Source organism: Eleginops maclovinus, chromosome 12 (assembly GCF_036324505.1).
Source record: "Eleginops maclovinus isolate JMC-PN-2008 ecotype Puerto Natales chromosome 12, JC_Emac_rtc_rv5, whole genome shotgun sequence".
NCBI classification, from domain to species: Eukaryota; Metazoa; Chordata; class Actinopteri; order Perciformes; family Eleginopidae; genus Eleginops; species Eleginops maclovinus.
Window position 1 is genome coordinate 5,615,567 of NC_086360.1, and position 22,931 is coordinate 5,638,497.

The window sequence follows — 22,931 nt, forward strand, 5'->3', positions numbered from 1 at the left end:
TGCCTCTCAATAGTGCGTATCCAATCAGAAGATGTGCACGTGCTAACGTTAGCGTACGCCTGCTAGCTGGCCCGTTGTCGCCACCTCGAAATCGGATTGGTTAACGCCACAGTTTTGTTTGCATTCACTTTAAGCTTACAGCCGCCCGCACTGTTGATTCTGAAGGCCTAAGGGCAGATTTCTTTGACCCTAGCAACACATTATGGCTGAAATATGATTGGATAAAAGCTCTAACATAAAGGCCAGCCCTCCAAATCTCGTTCTGAGGCTGGAAGCAGCGCAGCCAAGACGAACGCTATAAAATGAAGAGAATAGACTATGGGGAATAATTTAATACGTATTTGTGGAAAAAATATATCAAAATTTAATTTATATTCTGATGATGTTTAGGCCAGCAGAGAAGGCCTTGCTGGCCCTGACGGCCCACCACTGCCTCTATTTGTCTTCCTTACCCACATCTCTAAAAACGGGGTTACAAACGAGCTGATCCAGATTTGCTGTTCTTATGACGTAATCAGGCCAATGTGGGCTGGCTTTACATTGAACTCCTGGAAACGTCCCACCCACGTGACACGTCCCAACCTATCATCCGCAATATGCAGTCGGTGAGCTGAAACAACTCTTGTTTTGGAAGTAATATAGTCTGCATTTACATTAGCAAGTATCGCTAACGCTGTACTGGAGAGAATATGTGTAAAGAAGCCGGATATAAAAGATACTGTAACATAATATGGCATTAAATCACGGCAGGCTGCAAAGAGGCATGGCCAGCTTCAGGTCAGCTCAAAGTTAAAGCGACAGTCACAGAATCAGCACTTCAGGAACAGGGCTAGCCGTCACATGCACCGTCAAGGGTCCCGCCAACACTTGTTCCTGCTCCGTTGGGGGTCCTGCCGTCACCTGTTTGGATGGGGGTCCCACCAACACCTGCTGCTGCTCCGTTGGGGGTCTCACCATCACCTGTTCCTATCCTATTGGGGGTCCCATGGTCACCTGTTCCATAGGGGGTCCCGCCAACACCTGTTCCTGCTCCGTTGGGGGTACCGCCAACACCTGCTCCTGTTCCGTTAGGGGTCTCGCCGTCACCTGTTCCGTCGGGTGGTCCCGTCAATAACTGTTCCTGCACCATTGAGGGTCCTGCCATCAAATGCTCCGATGGGGGTCCAAACAACACCTGCTCCTGTCCTGTTGGGGGTCCACTGGTTACCTGTTCCGTCGGGAGTCCCGCCAACACCTGTTCTTGCTCCGTTGAGGGTCCCGCCAACACCTGCTCCTGTTCCGTTGGGGGTCTCGCCAACAACTGTTCCTGCTCCGTTGGGGGTCCCGCTGACACCTGTTCTGCCGGGGGTCCAGCCAACTCCTCCCCCAGTCAAGTCGGTGATCCCTCCGACACCTGTTCCGTTGGTGGCCCCGCCGACCCATGTCCCTGTCCAGTCGGGGGTCCCGCCAACTCCTTTTCCCTGTCAAGTTGGTGGTCCCGCCACCCCCAGCACCAGTCTCTCCGGGGGTCCCGACGATGCCAGTACCATCGGGGTCCCGCCGAAGCTATCTCCTGCCTCTTTGGGGGTCCCACCAATGCCAGTACCACCTGGAGTCTCGCTGAAGCCATCTCCTGCCTCTTTGGGGGTCCCGCAGACGCCAGTACCACCGAGGGTCCCGCTGAAACCATCTCCTGCCTCTCCGGGGTCCTGCAGACGCCAGTACCAACAGGGGTCCCGCCGACTTGTGCTCCTGTCTCCTCGGTGGCCAGGCCACCTCCTGCCCCAGGTGCTCCTTACCTTCCTCTGGAGCAGTCCCGCAGCCCTCCAGGCCGTCCTCCAGAGGGGTCCCATTGCGGCCTACGCAGTCGTTGTTAGATCCTTGTCAAATTTGGATGTGTTCCGTAGGAAGACAGTTCTTATCGATTTGGCCTTGAAATAAAGGTATTTTCTGTTAAACCCTGTGTCCTTCCTGCATTTGTGTCCTGCCTGCTTCGCTCCCCCTGACATATATTGACCAGTATTAGTCTGCACTAATCATCTCTGGTAAAGTCAAAGTAATAAAAAAAATGAACTGCAAGCAAATTAAATGAGTCAAACACTTTGTTTTTCGAAAAGAATAAAATTAAATCAATTCTCTCTTGGGAGATACGGAGTGTAGGAGAAACGGTTGCATCCTGATTCTTCGTGCGCATCAAATGAAGACTTGATGCCGAATTGCTAATTTGCATTTGAATTAGCAGGATTATAAACCCATTAATTTGGTCTTGTGTTTGTTTTCCATTTACACATTTAGATATACTTTCCCAAAGCGTGTGCAGCCGACACATGCTCTGGCTTTGTACAATGACCCATTCATGTTTTTAATAACGACACTGGCTATTTAAGCTCTTCAAAAGTCTTCAATAAAGCTGGTTTCACTTGATCAGCCACAAGTTGCTTCACATTGTATTAAACAATTTAGTTATTACTGAGGGAGCGTTGAGGCATGATTCAGCATTATTTTTGTGCCGGTGCAACTAAGCTTTTAAAGGCCTTCATAAAACACCTATATGACACTTCCTGGTAGGTGTGGATCTCTCATGCGTTGTAACACTATACACACGAAGAACAAACCACTGTACGACCAGAGACTGTATATGTGTACAATGTCCCATTCTCTCTGAAAATGCACATGAAGCCATGAAAGCGCAGGAATGAGTCCCAAAATTTGGAAATGAGTTAGCATTTTATCCTTTTGGGCTGTTGTTGCGCGTTTGCACCTTTCGGCTAACGTATGGAGAGACTCCTGGATGGTCTGTTAGATCCATAAGTTGAACCATGACATAAATACCAAATGCAAAATATCCCTTTAAGATTAAAGGGGGAACACATTTTTAATCGATGAAATGAGCTCTTGACCTGCTCATGTGATTAACATCAGCTCATGTGCGGTGCCTTGTTAGCATGCTACAGTAACAAAACACTTAAACATTGTAGGATCTATAAAGTAAATCTAAACGTATCTAATCTAATTGCATGTATTTGATCGGCAGAGGTGTGATAAGTCCTGCATTTAAAATGTTCCTCCAGTAAAAGTAGAAAGTACTCTCATCTAAATGTACTTAAAGTAGCGACAGTAAAAGTAGTCATTGTGTGATTGGTCCATTTGAGAATAATATCTCTGATATGTTTTATAATTATTGATCATTAAAGTGTTCTCAGAGCTGGTAAAGGTGCAGCTAGTTTGAATGGCTTTGTATACTGCAGGGTAGCTGCTGGATTTACTTCAGGTGAACTAAAGTCTGATTTAAGGGTTGATGCAGTGAATTAAAGGTACATGATTATGCAGAGCTAATTGTTTTTATTTTGCAATCCAAGCATCTAGTGACCTTTGCTTGCAACATTTATGCAACTTGTATAGCAAAAGGATCCTCTGCACTGACATCCCCACTATACCAAATCATTTATCTCATTGAAGGAAGGAAGCTGTTTATTCTGCTGTTATCAATCAGAAAGCTGCTATATAGACAAGTCAGTCACACCGAATAAAAGAGTGGTAACATAATTGCTATATTAAAGAGGCCCTATTATGCTTTTTGGGGTTTTCCCTTTCCTGTAGTGTGTTATATTTGTGTGCATGTAAGCGGTCTGCAAAGGCTTACTGTTAAATCCCTAAGTTTCCTCCAGAAGGAGTTTCTCTCCCACACACTCCCCCCCTGCCTGAAACACCCCGATTGGACAATTTTTTACATCACCATGTAACACGTGCGCCTCTATTGGCTAGCACTCAAACACATTGTTATTAAGGGGCGGGACAACTATTAGTGGTTGAGCAATCACAACAGAGTCGGCCAGCTAACCAATCTGAGCAGACTGGGCTCTGGTTTCAGACAGAGGCTGAAAAGAGGTTCTGCAGCACAGGCAGTATGAGAACAAATAAAGAGCTTTTTGAACATTAAAGCATGGAGACATGTCCCAGGAGAGACAGGAAATACAAATATGAACCTGAACATTTGCATAATAGGACCACTTCCATCTAATCGCAAAACAATTTTGTTACCAAAGAAATTATTATGATCTTTGCGGGATTGTAAAAGTGTGAAACCAGAGAAATTTGGAGGGTAAAAATCACCAAAACCTGTGTGTGTTCTGAGGAGAGCAGGCAGGAGGGCCGCTGCAGAGGCTCTATTACTCTCCAGTCCACCTGCTGCTAAGTGACGCAGACAGAGCTCACACACACACACACACACACACACACACACACACACACACACACACACACACACACACACACACACACACACACACACACACACACACACACACACACACACACACACACACACGCATGCTCACCCCTGTAACCCAGCACTTTGCTGATGCAGCAGAATAACAGCCAGTGTGTCTCTCCATCTAAACAGGGTCACTTGAGCATGCAGAGCCACAGAGTGGTGCAACAGGACAGATAAGATAAACGCCGTCCTCCTCTGCTGCTTGAAAGGCTGAGACGCTGCTGATGCTCCCTGGTATAGATAGATGTGGGGGACCTGACGTCTGTGGTGTTAAGCACATACCAGATGGAGAGTGTCAGCTCCCTATGTGTGTGTGTTAGAGAGAGTGAGATTGTGCGTGTGTGTGTGTGTGTGTGTGTGTGTGTGTGTGTGAGTGTGTGTGTGTGTGTGTGTGTGTGTGTGTGTGTGTGTGTGTGTGTGTGTGTGTGTGTGTGTGTGTGTGAAAGAGAGGAAGCCATAGTTGAGTTTGAATGTGAGAAAACAGTAACACAAAAAAGAGGGAAATTGGTGTGTTTCTGTGTTGTACAATTGGATCGCATGTGAGAGGTGTTAAAAAAGAAAACAGACTTTATTAATACCACAAGGGGGATTCAGTTTTCACTCTGTTAAACAGTACACCTGAAATACACACATGCAATAAACGTTTCATATATAAAACACACCTGATTTACACACAACCCAAACATGACCTGTACACAATAGTCAGGAATATGCACATGCACCAACACAAGCATTTCATGTAGAGGTGTCAGAACAAAGGGGCTGCCATGTTTCGGCGCCACTTGTTGGTTTGGTGTCTTGCAGAAGGTCAACTGGAACCTCTCCGGCTACCTGTTCATACACATGTGTTTAGTTTGAAAGATAAGCTGCCACAATTCATATTTCAGCTGAATCTGCGTTTGATTATTCATTACTTTACACAAAAAGTCAACTCACATTTGCTGCACTTACAGTAATTTCTGACATGAGCTAATCCGCTCTTCGGCTCATTTGGTTAATATGTGATGTTAGATATGATGCACTCCTTACTATGTTGATGTGCACAGCGGTGGTGAGTCACCAGCAGGATTCATTCAGTATTACCTGGAATGCTTTGCTCTCTGCTGGGGAACAGCTGCTGTGTTTTTCTACCTGAGATGAGTAAAGAAACGAAGAGGCACCACTCTGCTGCTGATTGCCCAAGACCATAAACACCACTGAAGCCTTTTATATATGTAACTTCCTCATCTATCTACACCCAATGGTTGAAGCATATTTACTCACTGTACTTAAAGACATTTTAAGCTACTTTAGAGACCTTGCTGTTTAACTTTTTAGAAGTATTTAATGGCGCTTCGACCACTGAAAGCTGAGTGTCATTTAGTTCCGTTATATTGGAGAAAAGGCAGACAACGTTACGGATGATCTCGCCAACACTGCAACGCACACCCATTATGACATTTAAATAGCACTACATGTAAGGAGAAATATATGTGTTTTTGATTTTGAGGTGAATTTTACCTTTAACACTGAATTTAATTGCATTTTTTGACCTTTCAACTGAATTTCAAGGAGCTTCAGATTAACTTAACCCTGCTGAGAAAGTCCAGAAGAGGCAGTTGAGAACTCTGGAAAAACCTATTGTGAGCTGCCAGTCATTTTATTGTTAGACTACCCATGAGCCATTTGACTGCAATGTGCAGGTATTAACACTATCAACGGTAAATTGTTCGCTTTGTTAAATACCTTCAAGTTCACAACTTTTATTACATGTTTTTCATTTGGAAAAAAATAACAAATACAGTTCTAATTGCATTACTGTGAAGACGAAACTTCAACTACGTTCACGCCTTGGCTGTGATTTTTCACACAGATCTCACTGTCCTTTTTTTCTTGCATTCAATTTATCTTCCCATAACTGCAGCCAAATGGAGTTAGACTTTTTTTTAAGTAACTGAGTTTTACAACATCGTTTATAAACTACATAAATGCAAGTGGTTAAATATTTGAAGAATTTCTTGAGTTGTTCTTTTAAATGAATGTTTTAGGTTTTTCAATTAAGAGCAACCTCACATGGTTAATGAGTTTGACTCAGAAAGCATTCCTGAGAAACAGGATACTGACAGTAATATTCATGCTGCACATTTTATAACATGGGTGCCTATTTATAATATTGCACAGGGTATACGAGGTCAGTTATGGTATACCAAACATGCATGCTGTGCAAGCATGGAAGTCAAACATTGTTTACGTTGTAAATGTGTATAAGCATTTTGATTGTTTTTTGTTCACCATTGAAAAGTTAACAGGACATGCTTTGTAAGTAATGTTTTAGTTCAAATGTGTGAAGCTGCCTTACCTTTACCAAACTACCAACTGTTCAATCTTTAATCTCATGTGCAAATTAAAGTGGTGCATGGTAAAAGCAACTTTGTAGTAGGAAAACGCAGCATGTTTCTTTCAAGTGGAAGCAGGTAGAGGTTCATATTTGTATTTTACGCCTATAATGTGACATGTCTCCATGCTTTAATGTTCAAAAAGGCCTTTATTTTCCTCATACTGCCTGTGCTGAAACAGCTCTTTTCACCGTCCATCCCTTATCATATCAACTTCAATCAGTTAGAGTGCTAGCCAATCCTATCGTGAATGTTTAGTGATGACACTCTGTTACAGAAGCCAACAAAGGAGTCCAATATAGGTGTTTCAGGCAGAGGGTGGTTGTTTGGGAGAGAACCTCCCTTTGGAAGGAACTTGGGGATATTAGCAGACCATTTACATGCACAAAAACCTATAGAACACACTGCAGGAAAAAGAAAAAACAAAACAAAAGCACAGTAGGACCTCTTTAAGTGGGAGATGAAGTCAAGTTTTCTGTGAATCTTGTTGCACATTTTAATTTTGTAACACAGTGACTCACATGCTAATTGTTATGTACAGCAAAGCCCTGTCTACGGATACGTCAATATTAAAAGTTCTCTGTGTACAGTGACTGACTTTCTTAGCCGACAACAAATGTTCCAGTTTGGGAAGCCTCAGAGGTTGTTATTTTGCCGCATACTGGTTTTGGCTGCACATACAGAGTGCAGACATGCAGACATGGGGTAATGGCACGGCAGTGTGCAAATTAGAGGCTACAGATGGAACATGCATACCAGCCTCGTGTTGGCTGCAGACATTTAATCAGCTGAAGGAGAACGCTTGTATACAGAGTAAAAATAGTTGTGGATGGTCATCCATTTATCTTGAGCTCAGCAGAGACTACTTTACTGGCATGTTTGATGTAGCTGCATTAAAGTTATAATTCTTGTGCCTGTTTCCAGCACAATGTCCACAAGTTCATCAAAATACCTTTGCTTGTGCTGCCACATAGCAGGAAACTCCCACCTCTCTATGTTTTGTTGTGTTCTGAAAGAAATACAGTATACCATGGTTAGAATGCTATTCACGTTTTGATAATATTTTCTATAGATTAGGCTATATTTAGTCTATTTAGTCTGTTTTACTATTTTCATGTAATTTCAATCATTTTTTAAAACGGTAATGAATTCTTAGAAATCTAGTAAGAAAAAACACTAATACAACAATACACTGTGTATATATATATATATATATATATATATATATATATATACAGTGTATTGTTGTATTTACAACAATATGTGCCCAAAGAATGAGGTCAGCTGACTACTTGAATATACTGAACCAGGTTATTCCATCAATGGATTTTTTTTCTGCCCTCATGGTACGGGCATGTTCCAAGATGACAATGCCAGGATCCATCGGGCTCAAATTGTGAAAGAGTGGTTCAGGGAGCATGAGACATCATTTTCACACATTGATTGGCCACCACAGAGTCCAGACCTGAACCCGATTGAGAATCTTTGGGATGTGCTGGAGAAGACTTTGCGCAGTGGTCCGAATATCCCGTCATCAATACAAGAAAAAAAAAATTGAATGCAACTCTGGACAGAAATAAATGTTGTGAGATTGCAAAGCTTGTGGAAATGAGGCCACAGCGAATGCGTGCCGTAATCAAAGCTAAAGGCGGTCCAACGAATATTAGAGTGTGTGACCTTTTTTTTGGCCAGGCAGTATATTTGACTCAAATATATTACTAAGGACATGACCTCAGTTTGGCATGTTTCTAAAAAGCATTGCTTGGTCCATCATTTCATTAAACGATCTTTGTTTTTCAATAGCATTTGGTTGGCGCATGCGCAGCCGCAACCTCCGCTCCCCCCTGCGTTGGATGAGCGCTGACAGCAGGCTGGCCGGAGACCCTCAGCAGCCGCTCTTGTTGCCGCTTCCAGTCCACGTTGTGAGACCGGATAGAAACTGACACAAGTACGGGAATTCACTTCTGTAACAAGCAACCAAAAGTGTTTTCTGAAAGCTTTTGGATACGCTGAGAGCCGAGCCTCCTCCCCCTCCCCGTGCTGAGCGGACTGTCAGTGAAGGTAAGTGTCCGCTTTTTGTGACAGTTTACGATGCAGAGGAAGCGAGGGATGCACCGGTGTGCTGCTGCCGTGTTGTTGAACGTCCCGCACGGCTCGGTTAAGTTCAGCCTCCCTGTGTTTTAGGTCTGCTTGCGTGTTACTGAAGTCCCCTCTTGTTAAGGAGATTAACAAAAAAAGGCAAGTTTGCTAAGGGCTGCATGTCGACCGTGCACCCCGCGTGGAGCACACTGACCGTCCCGCACGCGGCTTTTTAACGTTTAAAGAAATACCTTACCGCTAAAACACATAATTTTCTCTACACAGATGGAAGAGTAGATTAGATCAACTAAATTGATTCCAAATGTGGTTGTTTTTTTCGTCACAGCCCAATCCAGATAACACATTGTTAATGAATCAAAAATAAAATGAATCAAAAAATAAAATAAAACGGGCAGACCAGCCTATCACAAAATATGCTATTACAGGAAACCCAACGGACTACCTGTTACCAGAAATTAAGTTCCCACTGTTTGTAAGTGCACTTGATTGTTCGTAGTGTTTTAGAGGTACAGGTAGCCTAAACCCCCATGATGCACCTGCACACTGAATGGTTCATCTGCTTGAATTTCAGTGTGAATGGAGTTAAGCAGCCAAAAGAAACCTTTTTTTATGGTCTTATTTCTATTTACATGTTCATATGTTCAAGGAAATTCCCTTATGTGAGTTTTTGTTTGTTTTACCTCATAATTTGACTTTGGAGAGACTGACCTTCACTGCCAACAGCTTACCTTATACTCCTCAGTACTTTAAACTGATGCTGACTAAATTGTGAATGTGGCCAAAGTTGGATTTGTAATTTTCTGTAATTAATCTTTGATCTGATAACATTTAGTGTATTTCCAATGGATGCGTTTCAGGCAAGGGGGGAGTGTGTGGGAGAGAAACTAGGCCTACCTCTGGAGGGATTTAAGCCTTGGCAGACGATTTGCATGCACAAAAACCTATATAACACACTACAGGAAAGGGAAAACACCCCAACACATAAATTGATAAGGCATCCTTAACCAATCAGCAGTCAGTAATTGTCTCTGACTGTACGAGACTGGACCTGTTTGTTGTAACTGTGAGCTTTGTCTGTAATAGGATTTTCAACACCTTGTATAGCTGGGTCAATCTCATTCACACTCTGCCATTCTTTGTGGCCACAATGAAACCAGGTTATTTTCTCGGTCATGGATTCTATTCAAATTGTCAAAAATGAGACTGCTATATCGTCTGCTCAAATCTCAGTTCGGAGGCTTTTTTACTTTTTACATGAAGATTAAATGAAAGCAACTCTTAAGACGGTTGGTTGAAAGAAGGCAGCATGCTCCGAGAGAGACTCTCCCATAACATAATGTGTCCCCTGCTGTAGAGTCATCAAGACCCTCCCACCCCCATCTGCTTAATGAGTGAAAGTATTTCATATTTTGAACCTCATTCGCACTCAACAGTACAACTTCCAGTGGGAGCCTGTTGTGCTCGGTAAGCAGTACTAGCCCCCAGATCCCGGAGCAGGTGGCTCCTCTGAGGCCGCGGAATGTAAATAGAAACGGAAACCAGAGCCTAATGTTGGTCTGCGGGCCGCCTTGGTACCGGCTTCAGCTAAAAGTGTTGACGAGGATGCACCAGCAGCACTTGGTAATAAGGATCAAGTGTGTGTGTGTGTGACATTTTCTTTTCAATTAGAGTCGTCCTGTCCAATGTGTAAGGAATACACACATGTTTTCTTAACAGTAAATCCTCAGCAAAGATGCTGACAGAGGAGGTACCGGCTCACAGCCAGAGGAAGCTGCAGAACCCATCCTGTTGATGGAAGTAAATGGGCCTACTTTAATCACCACCTGGAACATTAGCTGCTTTTACCTTAGCCGTGGCGAGGCGAAGCTTTGTGATCGTGGTAGTTTGTTTATAGCCTAACGTTAGCTTCTCACTTCTGCTCATTGCATCTGAAGCATTAGGGGTCTTTCAAATTGCTTATTACAGTGAATACTCGATTCTGATTGGTCAGTTCATAACATGTGACACATTGTTAATTCAGCAGTACAGACCGCTGTCAAGGACTATATTGACCGTTGCTAAGGAGGATCAAGAGAGAGAAAGGAAAATAAGTTAAAAGACGGAGCGCTGGACGTCAGATAAATCACCAGAAGATGACAGACAGGAAGTAAACACTAACAGGAACACTGGCCCTGTCTTGATTCGCACACTTCTGCCCTTCGGACACTGACTTTGGGGGCTTAGGGCGTTCACACTGGCAAAATCGGCAGAGTTCAGCGCACTAAAAGTACCCGGATGGTGCCCCTCAGATGGAAAAAAATTGAGTGTGAAACGATGGACACTTCGCGCACCTCACGGGCGCCATCTTGGCTACGTAGCGGAAGAGGAGGAGCGCTGGGCTGCTTTCATGCGTGTATGCTAAATGTTTATGCACATTCCCCCTCCCTCCCCTCAAAATGTCAAATGTGCATACCAGCTGGCGTTCAGCAAGTAAACGCAGTATCCTCCCACGATTGCGGAGACGGTGAAGTTTCCACATGGGGTGGAGAAAGGGGTAGACCAAGGAGAGAAAAATCACCAAAACCACACTCATTTTTAATTTTTGCTCATGTAGGTTTGTTTACAAATGTAGTTTATTTTTGCTAATGTTTCGCGGGTTTAGAGTCGCAAGCAGATTTGCGTTCGTCACTTCCGCCAGGTGCTTAACGTTAAGTGCTGTCCCGAATCGAACACTTATCAGCGAAGGTGCGCACCACAGTCAGTGCTCTGCAATGCAGGACCCTGAACCTCAGTGCACTGTCTGAAGTGTCCGGTTCGAGACATAGCCACTGTCTGGGCTCTGCAGGGTCCATCTTGATAGTGAATCAGAAACTGTGAACAGACTTGGAACAGTTACAGAAAACCTTGATCAGTGCTGCCGTAAAGCTGTTGTTGTTGTCGCAGTTCCAGCCGTTGGTGCGCCGTGGAACAAAGTTTATTTTTTCTTAGCGGAAGAAATACGATCATTTTTGAGTCAATAAAATCATTTGATATTGGGAGTCGAGTCGTTTGTTTGTTTAGTATCGGGCCGTGTTATATGCGGGATAGTGTGCAGCGAGGCGGTCAGTATGGCCCTTGAACGTTTGTTTTCCCTTCTACATTTTGAGAAGGGATCCCTGTGTCGTTGCAAGATAACAATTGAATTAATCGAAACGTTGACATGCCTTGTCTTTTTATGATTGCATCCTTTGTTTATATTCATAATTGTTAACGTTTTGTGCATCAAGTTTGACACATGCTTTTGAACATTTCTGGATATTTATTTTTGTCAGTTTCAGTGACGTGGTACAATATCTAACAATCGACATTAATGCGTTTCAATATTATTTGGTATTATTTACTACCAATGTTTGTGGAGAATTCAGGATCATTAAATGGTTTCTGGAGTGGCCATGCTTTAATGCTGTGTTGCCTCAAAAAGATGTCCAGACGTGTTTCGGACGTAGCACCAGAGCAGAACTTGACGATGAATATATTCGTCATTAGAGTGAAAATGACTCAACAGTTATTTTGTTCATTTTAAATTGTGGGATGACAGATGTTCCCCAGCTGTGAGGTCGGAAACAAATGACAGATGGACGATGAAAACTTAGTTTCATCAACATAATAAAAGGGTCTTGCATGGGGTACAGAATAAGAGTTGATATGGGTTTTATTTACTCTTTGTATTAATGATTAGGCCAAAGATAAAAGGCCTTTTTTCATTTTAGAGTTACATCATTGTTACACCTCACAAGCCCCCACTCGGTCATTCTACAACACGTTTACACCCCCCCCCCCCCTTTAGTTGTGGCTCTACAGTGACAGTTGTGAAGCTGTCCTCTTTTGATTCGCCCTCTCAGCAGTTGCACACCGTGTGTTCCAGCCAGACATATTTCCACTTAGTCTATATCTTGACGTCTTTGATATTCCCTGTTGCTGCTCTTCAATTTTAATGATGAAAAGTAGGTATTCTCCAAATAGTTTTTTGTCCTTTTAGCACGAAGAACCAAACACATTTAGAGGGTCATGTGCAAGTCAAACTCACCATGGAAACCAGACTTATGCTCTGCATGTAAATGGTCTGCAAAGGCTAAAATCTCAAAGTTGATGCCAGAGGGAGATTCTCCTCCTCCTCCACTAAACATGTCACAGCAGAGGCACAACATACAAATATGAACCTTAAAATAAGCATAATAGGGCCCCTTTAACATATATATTTTATTTGAGACAGATTTAAATATGTTCACACATTTGAAATAAACAGAAACAAAACAACCTTTTTTATAAAACAACAAGTACAGCAACAGGAAAACATGTAAATAATCAATCAATGTTTAAATCGATCACCCACATCTGATGGCAGACATGATTCTAGCTTCTCCACTGTTAGGGTTTGCTGATATACTTTTATTTATTTATGATTATATAATAAACGTTAATTTAGGTTTCAGTCCTTTTTTAGCTGTCCAAACTGTGTTGACCAAAGAGATTGGACATGACTGAGCCTGAATAAATATTAGTTTGGCCTCTGTCATTATTTAGTTTTGAATATGATCAGCTCATGCATCAGACACAGGATTAAGACCATTGTGTTCCACGAACCATGAGTTCCAATACCTGTTCTACTACCATTTAGAAAAATCATAATGCTTAGTATGTCAAAAGCAGTATACCGAAAAATCCTAGCTTCCCATACTGCATCTGGTGTCATACGCTGTCTTTATGTCTCGTTTTGACAGCCTTACAACAACATTTACATATAGTGGTATAAAAACCTGGGCAATATCGACCACATATAACATCGCACCCACATTAATTATGAATGCATATAAATATTAAGTGAAAGCTGCGTCAGCAGGTTGTTTACTTATCCTGTCATGCGTTTGCTTCTCTAGTAGTTGAACGGATCTGGTGAGGTAAGGCAGTGAAACCTGAGCAGAGGTTCCTGCTGCCATCGGCTCCATCTTCTCTTATTTCAGCTCCACCTTCCCTCTGAATTCACCCACCCTAAGAGCTTGGAGAGCTCAACTCATGATGGACGTTGGAAGTAGCCTCGTACTTACAGCTTGATGACGGAATAGAAGGAATCGGATCTGATGTGAAATAAATACCTCATCATCCGAGACACGGTGCTTTTCCCCCGAGGACGTCGTCTCTTCTCCTGAGCTGTTTGATGTTCTCAGAAAACACAAACCCGGCAGCCCTCTGGTTGTTGGAATGGTGATCGCTGCCAGTCGGCTGCTTCTGCCAGCACTGGGACTTGTTTACAAAACCCCTCATGGACTTCCATCATGGGGCCATGAGCTCACACGCTTCATTTTACCTTTTAAGACATCACAGAACACTCCCAAATTCATATTCACGCTTTCCCCCCTATACCAGTACTGAAAAGAGATACATTTTTTGCTCTGCAGATCAGTGAAGGCAGTTGAAAGGGCACTTATTGAATTAATAGCAGACAGCATTTGGACAGTAAGAGGTAACCGTTTGTTTATGTAATGTAAATAATAGGTTTAATGCTGCCAATTTTGTTTAGGCATCCACCAATACAACATTTTCTTTGTCAAACCTTCCATAGTCAACTGATGCCATAGGTACTGTATCTGCCAGTAGAGTGGTGCAGGGATGACATATTTTAGTATTTTAGTTTTCAGCCGGATAATCTCCACGTTTACCCTACTTTTATAATTTTCATTCATAAATCTAATCGCCAGAAGCAAAATGCTAATGTTATGCTATAAATGAACTACATACGAGTACAGCAGGGTCGCACGACTTCAACGTCACGCCAACTTAAGAACGTTTCAACCTACTTTCGTGCACTTGCATATTTGAACAAAGCTTTCCTTTTAGCCACACTGAGTTTAACTAAAATACAGATTCAAAATTGTACAAGTTGAAGCATTTGTTTTAAGAGTTTGCATAAGCGCAGGTACTTGCTTTCAAGCAGAACAGGGGCAAACAAAATTAGCGGGAGTGTTTACGTGTTCGGCGTAATGATGTACAACGTCCTCGACAGCTTCTGTAGTCCTATTCAGCCACTTGTTAACAACCATCGTTTTTCAGACACGTAAACTCTTCAAAAATCCCCAGTGAGGCAGGCCTTATTTGGAGTTATTTTCCAAAATCCTACAGAGAAATCCCACTGACTCTGAGACGAGGGAACCGGAAGTGGTGAAATGCTAACTCACTTCCGGGTTTTAGGACTCGTTCCTGCACCACTCTATATCTGTTAACATACCTTTGCTCTTCCCCCCAAAAAGTATATAATCTGTATGCCTCACTCTGCTGATAATAACGCGGTTAATGAGGACACTGCTAATGCTCTATTGGAATAATAAATGAACACTTACTACTCCTTTAAGAAGCTCAGGTAATCTCCACTTTCATCACTACGTGCTGACTTTGTATCCACGCTAAGGTCTTATTAAGTTTCATCATTTTAAAGATTTGTTGCTACTTCCTAATCGGTACTCTGATCACACTTATTAAGATAAGGAGGTCGGTCGAGTAGACGCAGGATCAAGTCCAGTTGTGGTGTGGTAGACGTCTGACATCCAAACCAAAACTAAAACAGACAAAAAGCAACAACTGTCAAAATATATGCTTGGTCACGACCGATCAGCGGACAACCAGTTGGTTTCGTTATCTATAAAATAATCAGATAAACTGTCAAACTGACTTTTTTTGGAGCTTTTTAAAACTAAACTGGAAGATAGGAAGTAACAAAACCAGCTGTCTTTTAAAGGTCTCCTATAATGCTACATTTGAACAATATAATGTAGGGCAATATCTATACAAACGTGTGTGAAGTGTTTTGCTCAAAATACCAAACAGATCACCCATTGTAGCATGCCTCATCCCCCTCTATTTCAGCCCTGTTCCTGAAGTGCTGATTCTGTCACTGTCACTCTAAATTTGAGCTGAGCTGAAGCTGGCCACGCCAGTTGCTGCAGCATAATACTATACAAGTCCTTGCACATAGTATAAAATAAAAATAAAATAAGAAATAAACAATTCTAAAGTATGAACATGAAGAAATATAAATATACACCAACTCTTAAGTCCCTCCTGCAGACATCCTGCTGAATACACAGACACGGATGTGCAGTGGAGAGGATTCAGCTGGTGTATGTTGTGGTAGATATAGGTTGGGACGTGTAATGTGGGCGGGACGTTGCCAGGGGTTCAATGTAAAGCCAGCTACACAAGCAAATCTGTATCAGCTCGTTTGTACCCCCATTTTTAGAGATGTGGGAAAGGAGGAAAAGAGAGAGGGTTGTATTTTCTGACACTTTGTGAGTCTCCTTACACACCGGGGACACATATTTGTGTAGAAAAGACAGCAAGAGGTGCATTTTGCATTATAGGGGACCCTTTAAAATTAGGATTTAAATATAAGGAGTATTTTCTTTGTTACCTTATTGTGGTTTTGAATTTAAAGTTCTGTTCTCGCCCAGAGTCAGTCCCTGTTAAACCTGTTCCTCACTTTAGTAACAGTTCAGGCTGTTTTCTCCTGCAGTCTAAGGCCCCCCGCTGACTCTACAGGGATGAACAGGCCCAGCCGATTGTTGTCAGCCCAGGAAAGAAAGGAAAGAATCCCCGCACCAGGCGCTGTCACTCCCCTAAGATCTCCCTCGCATCCCTTTTAAGTTCTGTTCAGCTCCAGGAACATGAGTGCTGCTTGTTTGAGGCTCGCTGAAAAAGAGACCCACAGGGAAGCAAAGCACTTTGCCAGCAAATTCACAGGGATGGGAATACTTACCAAGGCTTTTCTGCTCCGGTAGCGTTCAGCCAGCCCTCCCTGGTGAAGTAGAACTTGTAATTTGTAAATGTAATTTGGCCCTTTATTCATAATCATGTCTCCTCCCTGAATACAACGACTTTTCCAGATAATTTAGATAATTTAATATATTAGCAATATCCACTTACTGTTCTGAAGAGGTGCTGACTGAAAGACATTTTTTCTGGTCTTTGGGATTTATAATATCTAATACATACAGCCCCGGAAAAAAGAGACCACTTCAGTCATGACCACTTGCTCTTGTTTTATCATTTATAGGTATGTCTTACATTTAAATGATTTTTTTTTTGTATTCTATAAACTACTGACTGAAATTCAACAGACACTGGAATGGCTGCCATACATGTAGAGATAAAGATTTAAGAAACATTTGGAGTGGAGCTGTATATATATATTTTTGTAGAAAGTTGACACTGAGCTCACGTGTGCGGGTTGAGTGCGGCAGGTGATAGGGCTGGCTAAAGGATCAGGTGATATTTTAAATTCCCTCCTTTGTCTTGCACTGGGTAGCAGGAGTGTTTGGAAGCAGTACGTGAGCTGTGAGTGCGATGAGGTGGAGTTCAGGAAGAATGTGTGCATCCTGAGCTTCACTAATGAAAGCCATTAGTCGACAGAGCGGCTTTAGACCAGACTCCACTGCTGCACAAAGCTAAATCTGAAAATGCCCCTTGAAACTATCACACTTGTCTTTTTAGGTAAAGATCTCAGTCATATGAACATGTTCACAGCACCGGGAAAAAAAAAAGAGACCACTTCAGCATTATCAGTATCTGTTGTTTTATTATTTATAGGTTTGTCTTTGATTTAAATGATTATTTAACATTGTTATTGTATTCTATAAACTACTGACAACAGTTATCTGTGTTGGAATTCAAGAGACTCTGCAATGGCTGCCATACATGTAGAGATACAGATTTAAGAAACATTTGGAGTGGTCTCTTCATTTTTTCCAGAGCTGTAGAAAATAGAATGACGGAATATTAAGCAGAATTATGAGACGGACTAGATTTACCTCCTCGACTGTTATCGATTTGGGCTACTTTTTATATTTTTTGACATTGTTCCTCACCATGGACACAAAGGGAAAGGTTCTCGCTCCCACACTTTGTATGAATCAGCTACACCTCTCAACGTCACAGCCTTATAGCAAAAACGACGGTCAGTTGCCGTCTGAAACACACGCTCAAAAACAAGTGTCTCCTCCAATTTCTACAGTGACGTCAGCAGCACTTTTCAGGTTAAACATATTTTTAACTTGAAGCTCTCGGGGCAGTCGCAAAGAACAGGACGGCACGTTCTCGAACCGTGGGAAAAGATGCTTGCTTTCAGAAAATGTGTTTTGTGGATACAAGCCCTAAACAGTTTTGGTCTTTTTGTTTTCGTACACAAGTTTGTGTTTGGAAAAATAAATGGAGTGTTTGAGCTCAAGAAAAACGTGTTATGTTCCAACGTTAATCTACTCAATAAACGTGATGAATTACCATCCCTAAAATAACATTGTGTACCAAATCTGTAGGGAATGCACTTCTCTTTCTATTCTGAAGCTGTCTGACGAATGAAATAAATGCAGGATACCAACAACACTTTATGAAATGCTTAAGTTATTACAGAGACAAAACCTTTCTGTCACTCAGCTTTTATCAGAGCGGCCCTTTTAAAACAATATTTCAACTTGACCAGCATTTTCAGATTGATCAGATTTTGGAACAAAACAATGCTGTCCTTGTGTGAAAGAAAGAAGAAAGAAAAGGCCAATTACAAAGTGTTATTGGCCTTACAGAGTGTTTTCACACTTCAGGAGAAAGAAAGCATGCACTGGCACATATTGATAGAAGGTATGAACTTCTGAACAGCTGCGTACGGTCAGGTGTGTAGAGAGAGAGAGAGAGAGAGAGAGAGAGAGAAGCCTTTGCAGACCATTTACATCCACAGAAAGGTATAGCACATTACAGGAAATGGAAAACCTGTAAAAGCATAGACAGACAAATTAAAAATAACCTTTTCTTCGAGACAAGGGAAACTGAAGTTGAAAAAGCTAACTCATCCCTGGGTTTTAGGACTCGGCACCAACCCAGAGGTAGCTAGCCTGCCTCTGTGAACCTGACTACTATACGCTTTGAATGTGGATTTAAAAGTGCAGTTTACAGCTTTATTTGGCACCTCAGGTGTTGTAGCAGCGGGTCTGCTGGGGTACGCCGAGGTGCAGAGTCTGATAACTGTCTCTCAGGCTGTGGATGGTGTGAGGTGAATGGAACCAGTGAATTGGCTTCAGCCCATGAAGCCTGTCTGGACTGAGGCCTAATACTACGCTGCTGGATATTATAATTAGCTTCTTACAGCTGTACTATATTCAGAGTTCACTCAGGGCTCCCAAGCAAGCCTGAGAGAGACATTCCATTCTGTGCACGTCCTCAAAAATCTGTGTAAATGCACAAAGAAAGAGAGATGGGATCCCTGTGTAAGAACTGTGAAACCAATTGGACCAAATTCATTAATCTTAAAACCCAAAAATATAACAGTAGCGATATGTAGCTTTTTGGCTCCTCATTGATTTTGTCAATATAGTATGTTGAGGTAAACATTTCACCAACCATAATGTTTCAGTGTAGCACAAATTCTTCAAACATTCAATCTTACATTTCAAGTATTTACCGAATGATTTCAATGCCCCTGGCTCAACTGCTGATGTGATTTTTTCCATTAGGAAAAAAAACCAATACTGAAAGCATAAATGGCGTGTTAGGAAAACATGTATTGATAGCATTCATTGTGTGTTTTTGATGATTTATTTACTATGATGACATTTATGGCCTCTAGACAGTGACATTGACCACAGACTTATCAGTCAATATCAACACGTGGAATTAATCCTTGGAAATAAATCTTATACATACTTTTATATCTTTAATATTATTATAGTTATCTTATAATAGTTTTTTATCACAGTCCCAATTTTTGTTTTATTTTTATATATGTATATGCATCATAACACCAAGTCAAATTCCTCGTACGTGTTAACCTACTTGGGAATAAACCTGTTTCAGATTTTCTGATTCTGAAATACATTGTAAAATAATGTTTTGATTGAGCGTATTGGTCAGGTTTGAATGCTGATAAATCCATCAGTATGAATTTGAAAAGAATTCCCAGTTTGGGATAAATAAAGTAATTCTGATTGTAATGGTTGCAATGCTGTGTTTCAACCTTAACTCAATATTTCATGTCTGTGTTATCAGCCTTTAAAAACATAAAACAAACCTAAAAATGTCTTTCCCCCAAATATGGCAAATTGCTTCTGTAAAAATAGCAAGTAATGAGTGGGAGCATCCCAAAAGAAACCCTGTAATGGGGGCACTTTACCCGAAAAATGTAGCAGCCTGATGGGAAGAAGAGGAGTGGTTTGGAATGAAAATGTACTGTAGGTCTCAGGTATCCCGTCCTCTAAGGTCCTCAGTGCTCAGCTCAGAGTGGACAGCCGTGCCCCGCCTCATGATGTCTCCATTACCTGGCCGAGACACACACACACACACACACACACACACACACACACACACACACACACACACACACACACACACACACACACACACACACACACTGCTTGTACCCACCGCAGGAGGCTCGCTTCATATGTCACTCTATTCTGATTGGTTGTGGACAGAGCAAGGAGCTGGAGCTGCATCATCCCCTGATTGCCTTATTTGTTATCATTGATTGAGTGAGACTGCTACTGGAGCATGGATGACATATTTTTCATTCCTTCTTACAATGAATTTTGGAATATTGTAGCAAATAAGCTTTGTGGCAAACACACGCTTAGGTTGCCCTCTTGAGTGAACTTCCAGATTTTAGCCTTTGCAGAACATTTACATGCACTAAAACCTATATAACACAATACAGCAAAGAAAGCCCCCAAAAGGATAATAGGGCCCCTTGAATGTAAAAATACTGGTGTAATAGGTGTGGGATGGAATTAAAAAATTGTTTATCTAGATATAATCAAAACATATTTTTATATTCATTTAGGCCTTTTATATGATTGACAGAAACCTTCTTATTCTCAGCATACATCCACACTCTTCAGCGATTCATACTGACACACTCTTGTGAGCAGAAATAAACGCACAACGTAAACTTAATTTGCTGTATATAAAAGTTTCCACGGTCGAGCCTAAATAGCTTTATAAACACTGTAAGGATAATACAGGAGATGGTATGGCAAGCAATACAAATGCAAGGCAAGCTCTTTCTGCGGACTAGAATAATAAAGCAGGTCTGAAGCAGGCAGCAGCTCTCTCAGCGCTCTGTTCTTTCTCATAATTTCCTGGCAAAAATCCTGTTGAGTCTTTGTCGATACTAAGGCGGTTTTATCTTGGAGATGCAGAGACCACTGCTCCATTTCTCAGTATTCACAATATCCAGACATTCACATTTTTACCCAATATTTTTGTCTTTGCAGAGAAACGTTTTAGAGTCAAAAAGAAAAAAAGTTTGGGTAGATTTCTGAGACAGAGTTGGAAATCTGTCTTTTTTATTTTGTTATCGTTATTTTAATCAGTTCAACATGTTGTTCTTGTGATATATTCTATGTAAGAGCAGTTTGCCCTGACCCAAGACCACAGACAACGCATCATTGTCTGCATGGTTATCTGGTTATCCCAAAAAATCTGCGAGGATAATAAGTGAAGAAAGTCTTATTAGAAACTTTGCAAATTCACTTAATTCTGGGGGTGAGGAAGACATCCTTTACCATTTTTAATTTGACAACTTACATTTGACTAACCTGAATCAAGAGAAAATAAGAACCACCAAACAGCTGCAAACAGTAGCTTGTCTATGAGAATGACTAGTCCACCTTAAAAGCTAGCCCTCCTTAAGCTTGTGGCTGCTAGCTTTGAGGCTAACCGTTTAATGCTAATTTTCAGGTTTTATCATTTATATTAGCTGGTTAGCTGGCCAGCTCTTTTATGATTGGTCAACCGATTGGAGGTGTCCCGCCCCTTTGTCTATCACGTACAATGTGATGGAGCGCTAGCCAATAGAAGACATGTGTTACATGGCACTAACACTGACATAGCTATAACTTAGTGCATTTTTTACAATATGTCGCCAATGAAGATCCACGTGAGGGAATTTATCCATCACTCTTTTGGTTTTAGGTCTGCCCCCAATTAGTCGACTAAACGTTAGTCTGCTAAAATGGTCTTAGTCGACTCATTTGTCATTATTCTATAGTCAAAGAAAAACCAACTTCATTTTGTCGGGCAGGAAATCCAAAGTTTGGGATCTTTCTGAGCATGTTAAGGTCGCGCCCCACAAGGTGACAGGCAAATGAAATCTTTTTGGAGAAACAAATCATTTTAATAATCAGTATATATCATAGTATATACTTGAATTGATGACTATTGGTCGACTGGAAAAAATCTTTACTCTTTAGGGCAGCCCTAGTTGGTTTCTTTGTGAAGCGTTGATCAGCTAGTAAATGCGCTTATGAAACCAAATGAGGACATTAAATGCAGGTCCCATTTTTATTTTCTAACTGAGAATCTACATTAGCATCAACAGAAAACTCCCTTTACCATGACATGTTTGATACACAACCAAACAGAATGTTACCCCTCAGTTTGAGAGAGACCAATACTCCCACATAAACAAGCTGCTTTTAGTGTTGGACAGGGCTGAGAGTGTTGTGCTTACTTGGATGTTTTCAGGCAGCACAGTGCACCACTGATCCATTAATGCATTAATGAAGGCCTAATCCTCTGCTGAAAAAAATAAGGCACAGAAGCCGCTGTTTCATAACAAAGCAGCTGTGTTTCCTGAGCCCTCTGTGTGGCCGTCGCCCAGCTGGGCTTCAAATCTAGCTTTAGGGCCCGCCCAACCTTTACTGTAGCTGCAGCACCCTCCATACTCCGGACTACAGGTAGGCATGCAGATATCTGCCAAGATCTGCTAGTGAGGCTTTTGTGATGAAATCCAGCTAACCAGCTAACGTTTCCCTTTCCTGGTTTATACCCTCTGTGACCCATTTACTTATTTGTTGGAATAAAGCAATATCAAATTTTTCAGCCAAAATCGATGTTGTGTTGTCATGAAATTACCCTTTTGTGCCAGGGAAACAAAAACATCTTCAATCTATCACAAAATTATTAAAACACTTCTTTTTTTTTAAGCCTATTCTGGTATACAAATACCCACTCATTCAGTGTATATATTTTTTCTCATTGGAGACCCTTTATGCTTTTTGGGGTTTTTCTTTTTTCCTGTAGTGTGTTATATAGGTTTGCCTGTAAATGGTCTGCAAAGGCTTAAAGTTCCCTCAAGAGGGAGTTTCTCTCCCACACACTGCCTGAGTCACCTCGTGTAACACAGTGACATAGCTATCTAACACTCGCACTTC

At 41.7% G+C, this 22,931-nt stretch overlaps 1 protein-coding gene across 2 annotated transcripts in view; it reads left to right on the top strand.

Moving 5' to 3' along the window:
- Positions 1-8,481: 8,481 nt before the first annotated feature.
- Positions 8,482-22,931, top strand: part of LOC134873216 (spermatid perinuclear RNA-binding protein-like) — a 95,614-nt gene continuing 81,164 nt past the window's right edge. For both annotated transcript variants that reach the window (XM_063896679.1, XM_063896680.1), the window contains exon 1: positions 8,482-8,688. The gene's annotated coding sequence lies outside the window, so the exon portion shown is untranslated. The remainder of the gene's footprint in view (positions 8,689-22,931) is intronic.